Raw genomic sequence first — 6,000 nt, forward strand, 5'->3', positions numbered from 1 at the left:
GCAAGTTCTCATTTGTACACTATAGTACCGAGGATCCTCTGGTGAGCAAAGACTCTGACCCTAGTACAACAGCACCTAACAGGATTTTTTTATGGGATAATGAATCCATTCAACCTCATTTATATTGAAATGTCTTGTGTGTACAAAAACAAAGTTTATGATGCAATTCAAAGTGTACATTTAATGTAAATGGGGGGGGTGGTCCCTCAAAATAATTTCCTCTTGTGGACCTAAGGAACTGGAGTCTGATGTTGTCTGCTCCTCATTGAAACTAGCTTCTGAGCTGTTTATCCATTAATTATATATTTTTTTCACCAAAAACAGGTTCCAGATAGGAGAACACAGAAAACTTGTTTTACTTGACCCTTCTGCTGGGTCCTGCTCGCATTTTTGTTCAGCTACTAGTGTGAATATAATCTTGGCCCGTGTCTTCATTTTTTCTTGCACAAAACATTTTTTACGTTGAGAAATGCTAATCTTTAAGACAGTATCTCATGGGACTTCAGTATTCTACAGGAAAACTCTTCAGATAGCTTCCATATGATATTGTGGTTCTTTCCCTTTATTTCGTTGCATCCACTGTTCAGTCAAATATCATGAGTTAGCTTTTGTGTTATTTCCTGTTTAGTGAAAATACTATACACGTATACAGGAGGAAAATCAAGGCATTTTGTGAAGCTGACCATACCCATTAGCTAAATATTTGTTAAACCTTCTAATTTCAGCAGGTCTAACCAAACATCTCATGTGTATGTGGGCCTTGCTACTCTCCTGATAGCAGATCTCAGAGGAGATTAGGTTTTCAACTGCCCAATATTTTTGTTCTCAAAGAGATACGTTGCTGCCAGAGGTGTTTGTGAGCATCTTTCTCCCCTCTCTCCATTCGGGACACATACTTATTCAGTCAACAGCTATCTAATGGGAATGGCCAACCTAAGACTTTAGTGGCCTACTCAACTCACCAATGAGGCTTGCTATCCTTATAGCAAAAGTATTACATGGTTCAACTAGTAGTTAAAGGGGTTCTCTGGGAATTAAGAAAATGAAAATACTTCAATATTATTTTATTATAAATACATTACAAAATACTTTTCATTAGTTATAATGGCTCATTTTGTCTTCTGAGCAATCATTAGGAGAAATAAAATGGTCACCATCCTATTAGTACACAAAACCTCTTCTAATCACACAGCAAGACAAGTTACCTCAGAACAGTAAGGTAAAAAGCTGCCTCATCCTCCTCTCTGCTCTACTTGTCAGGGATCATGATGCTGAATATAGTTCAAAGAGGTTCCCCGGGTTTAACCTTTTTTTTTCCTTAAAAAATCTAACCTGTGGAGGAAAGATTAATGATTACATACTTACCTTCCACAGTGCAGCCATTCCTGAGATCTTCCCCCAGTCACGGGGTCCCTCCAGATGGCTTTTCTTGGCTTCCGGCCGAATTCCATCTTCTTCTCTTCCTATCTTCGCTTCCTTTCTCCAGCAGGAGACGGATCATCACTAGTGACGTAACCGCCTCCTGGTGGAGAAAGCGGCGGCCTGCAGTCTTCACAGCGCACTAGGCTGAATGCTAGTGCGCATGTGAAGGACCACCTGCCGCTCTGACTGCTGCACAGCGCGATGTAAGTGCTGTGCAGGAGTGACAGCATAGCGATCAGCCACAGAGGCTGATCGCTATGCTGTGGATCTCACTGGGGGCACTGACTGACACATGGGGGGTGGCACTGGGGAATTGTGGATGGCACTCTGGGGCAATTAGGATGGCACATGGGGGCACTGGATATCACTGGTGCACAGTGGATGGCACAAAGAGGGCAATGTATGGCACATGGGGGTAATGGATGGCACAATGGGGGAACTGGATGGCACGAGGGGGGCAATTGACAGCAAAAAAGGGGGCACTACATGCCATAGTGGGGGGACTGGATGGTACTAGGGGGCACTGGGTGGCACTGTTATAGGGCACAGTGAATGTCACTGTTATGGCGAACAGTGGATGTCACTGTTATGGGCGCACTGTGGATGTCACTGTTATGAGGGCACTGTGGACGTCACTGTTATGAGGGCACTGTGGATGTCACTGTTAAGGGGGCACTGTGGATGTCACTGATATGGGGGCACTGTGGATGTCACTGTTAAGGGGGCACTGTGGATGTCACTGATATGGGGGCACTGTGGATGTCACTGTTAAGGGGGCACTGTGGATGTCACTGATATGGGGGCACTGTGGATGTCACTGTTATGGGGGCACTGTGGATGTCACTGATATGGGGCACTGTGGATGTCACTGTTATAGGGGCACTGTGGATGTCACTGTTATGGGCGCACTGTGGATGTCACTGTTATAGGGGCACTGTGGATGTCACTGTTATGGGCGCACTGTGGATGTCACTGTTATGGGCGCACTGTGAATGTCACTGTTATGGATGCACTGTGGATGTCACTGTTATGGACGCACTGTAAATGTCACTGTTATGGACGCACTGTGGATGTCACTGTTATGGACGCACTGTGGATGTCACTGTTATGGACGCACTGTGGATGTCACTATTATGGACGTACTGTGGATGTCACTCTAAATACAATATGGAAGATGTACCACGGCACTCTAATTTCTTCAGCATTTCAACATTTAGTCACCAAATCTCAGCGACAGTGTGGTCTTTTTCGAGCAGTGTACAAATTGAATAAGGTACAATACTTATACCCTTCAATTCCAATCACAAGATGCAGTTGAGCTCCTCCCCCCAACAGGAGGAGGGAGTGGTTTTCTGCAGCTGCTACCAGCAAGTACAGAGAGTGCAGAATTATTAGGCAAGTTGTATTTTTGAGGATTAATTTTATTATTGAACAACAACCATGTTCTCAATGAACCCAAAAAACTCATTAATATCAAAGCTGAATATTTTTGGAAGTAGTTTTTAGTGTGTTTTTAGTTTTAGCTATTTTGGGGGGATATCTGTGTGTGCAGGTGACTACTACTGTGCATAATTATTAGGCAACTTAACAAAAAAACTAATATATACCCATTTCAATTATTTATTTTTACCAGTGAAACCAATATAACATCTCAACATTCACAAATATACATTTCTGACATTCAAAAACAATACAAAAACAAATCAGTGACCAATATAGCCACCTTTCTTTGCAAGGACACTCAAAAGCCTGCCATCCATGGATTCTGTCAGTGTTTTGATCTGTTCACCATCAACATTGCGTGCAGCAGCAACCATAGCCTCCCAGACACTGTTCAGAGAGGTGTACTGTTTTCCCTCCTTGTAAATCTCACATTTGATGATGGACCACAGGTTCTCAATGGGGTTCAGATCAGGTGAACAAGGAGGCCATGTCATTAGATTTTCTTCTTTTATACCCTTTCTTGCCAGCCACGCTGTGGAGTACTTGGACGCGTGTGATGGAGCATTGTCCTGCATGAAAATCATGTTTTTCTTGAAGGATGCAGACTTCTTCCTGTACCACTGCTTGAAGAAGGTGTCTTCCAGAAACTGTCAGTAGGACTGGGAGTTGAGCTTGACTCCATCCTCAACCCGAAAAGGCCCCACAAGCTCATCTTTGATAATACCAGCCCAAACCAGTACTCCACCTCCACCTTGCTGGCGTCTGAGTCAGACTGGAGCTCTCTGCCCTTTACCAATCCAGCCACGGGCCCATCCATCTGGCCCATCAAGACTCACTCTCATTTCATCAGTCCATAAAACCTTAGAAAAATCAGTCTTGAGATATTTCTTGGCCCAGTCTTGACGTTTCAGCTTGTGTGTCTTGTTCAGTGGTGGTCGTCTTTCAGCCTTTCTTACCTTGGCCATGTCTCTGAGTATTGCACACCTTGTGCTTTTGGGCACTCCAGTGATGTTGCAGCTCTAAAATATGGCCAAACTGGTGGCAAGTGGCATCTTGGCAGCTGCACGCTTGACTTTTCTCAGTTCATGGGCAGTTATTTTGCGCCTTGTTTTTTCCACACGCTTCTTGCGACCCAATTGACTATTTTGAATGAAACGCTTGATTGTTCGATAAACACGCTTCAGAAGCGTTGCAATTTTAAGAGTGCGGCATCCCTCTGCAAGATATCTCACTATTTTTGACTTTTCTGAGCCTGTCAAGTCCTTCTTTTGACCCATTTTGCCAAAGGAAAGGAAGTTGCCTAATAATTATGCACACCTGATATAGGGTGTTGATGTCATTAGACCACACCCCTTCTCATTACAGAGATGCACATCACCTAATATGCTTAATTGGTAGTAGGCTTTCGAGCCTATACAGCTTGGAGTAAGACAACATGCATAAAGAGAATGATGTGGTCAAAATACTCATTTGCCTAATAATTCTGCACTCCCTGTATATACTGTGCTGCTGCAGCGTGCTGTAAACTGTTTTTCCCTACGAGTCAGACACTGTTTAAAATGTATAACACACTACCACCAGACCTGTTTGCCGACGCACATCCTGTGCGCTCCCCTCCTCCCCTTCGTCATCTGTTGACGCCAGGTAAGCACAGTGTATAGCATAAACGGGAGGGCGGTTCCGGTCCGCCTGAGATGGGTAAGATCGTCACAAAAGCTCCACCCCCTCTTCTCACCACACTCTCTCCTCCTCCATAGTTGATTTTTTAACCCATTCATGCCCCACGATTATGTAGATCCATGCATGCTATATACCATGCTACATATGTTATACATAGTTTATCTTTAGGTGAAGACACTATCAGATTGGGGCAAATGAGATTATTTATGTAATATATAGAAAGGCTGAGCACTCTCCCAATGGACCACACAGAAACTATTCAACGATTGTTTGAGTTTATTACACCAATATATAGATCTAAAAATCAACAAAATTAACTAAATTACAATAAGACTATAATAAAAATAAAATATTCAATAAAAATACACTATGAGTATAATAAAAGGGTTAAACAGATTCAGGGCATAATAAGTAAAATGGTTTACAAAAGCATAATATATCTGGCTTTGATGAAGTATGTCCTGGATATGCAGAAAAAAGATGATGATTTGCAGATATTCGACAGTCAGAGAATATATGATAATATTTTCGGATGTATTTTCAAATATATATTCGTATAAATGTCCAGACTGGAATAAATTATGTGCTTGCGATAATTAGTCAATATCCCCTGTGTGGCAATTTAAAGGAAACACTTACTCTTGCAGACAGCCGTCTGATTATCGCACACGGTGGCGTCCCACGTGGCTAATGGAGTTGAATTTCGGCGGTGTCTGTTACTTGCAGTACAGCAGGAGTAGTGTGAGCGATATAGCCCTCCGTGTAGAGATTCTTTGTGAAAGAAATTGAAGTTGTAGCTCTACTTCATGGGACTGAATGTTCGCTTTATGCCATAAAGTTCCTCAGGGTGAAAGAAATTGATTTAAATTATCGGCATCGGGACGTCCATCAGCTGATGTGCGGGTCTTTTGAAACCAGACGCGTTTCGGGGTCTTTTCCTAGCCCCTTCCTCAGTGGTAGCCCGCAAAGGGAAAAGAACCCCTTTTTATACCCAAAATCCTTCATGATTCGACAGATTACAAAATCTGGAATGGATTTGGCGATTTGTATCAGCCAGTTGCATATTAAATCCGGTATGGAATAGAAGATGGATGTGTATATTAGATATATGCCAGTTTTTCAAATGTAACTATTATGGAGAATCATAAATGGTGTCTCATAGGATTATACATACACATACATATTAATTCATAAACCATCTATGAAATTTTCCGAAAAAACGCAGATGCGATTTCTTCAACCTTTGTGCGTTTTTCATGCGTTTTTTGCGTTTTTTCAAGATTTTGCATCTATAGCCCATAAGTATATGTAAGGTGCCACTTTTCAAAGAAAACATTCTCCCGAAAATGTTTAACAGTGTCTTATATATCAGTATGTGGATATTAGTCACTATCTGTGACCCAGCAATACAATTTTCAAAAAAACGCAACTGCGTTTTTTTGATAATCCATGCGG

This window comes from Bufo gargarizans, chromosome 2 (genome assembly GCF_014858855.1).
Source record: "Bufo gargarizans isolate SCDJY-AF-19 chromosome 2, ASM1485885v1, whole genome shotgun sequence".
In the NCBI taxonomy this organism is placed as follows: Eukaryota; Metazoa; Chordata; class Amphibia; order Anura; family Bufonidae; genus Bufo; species Bufo gargarizans.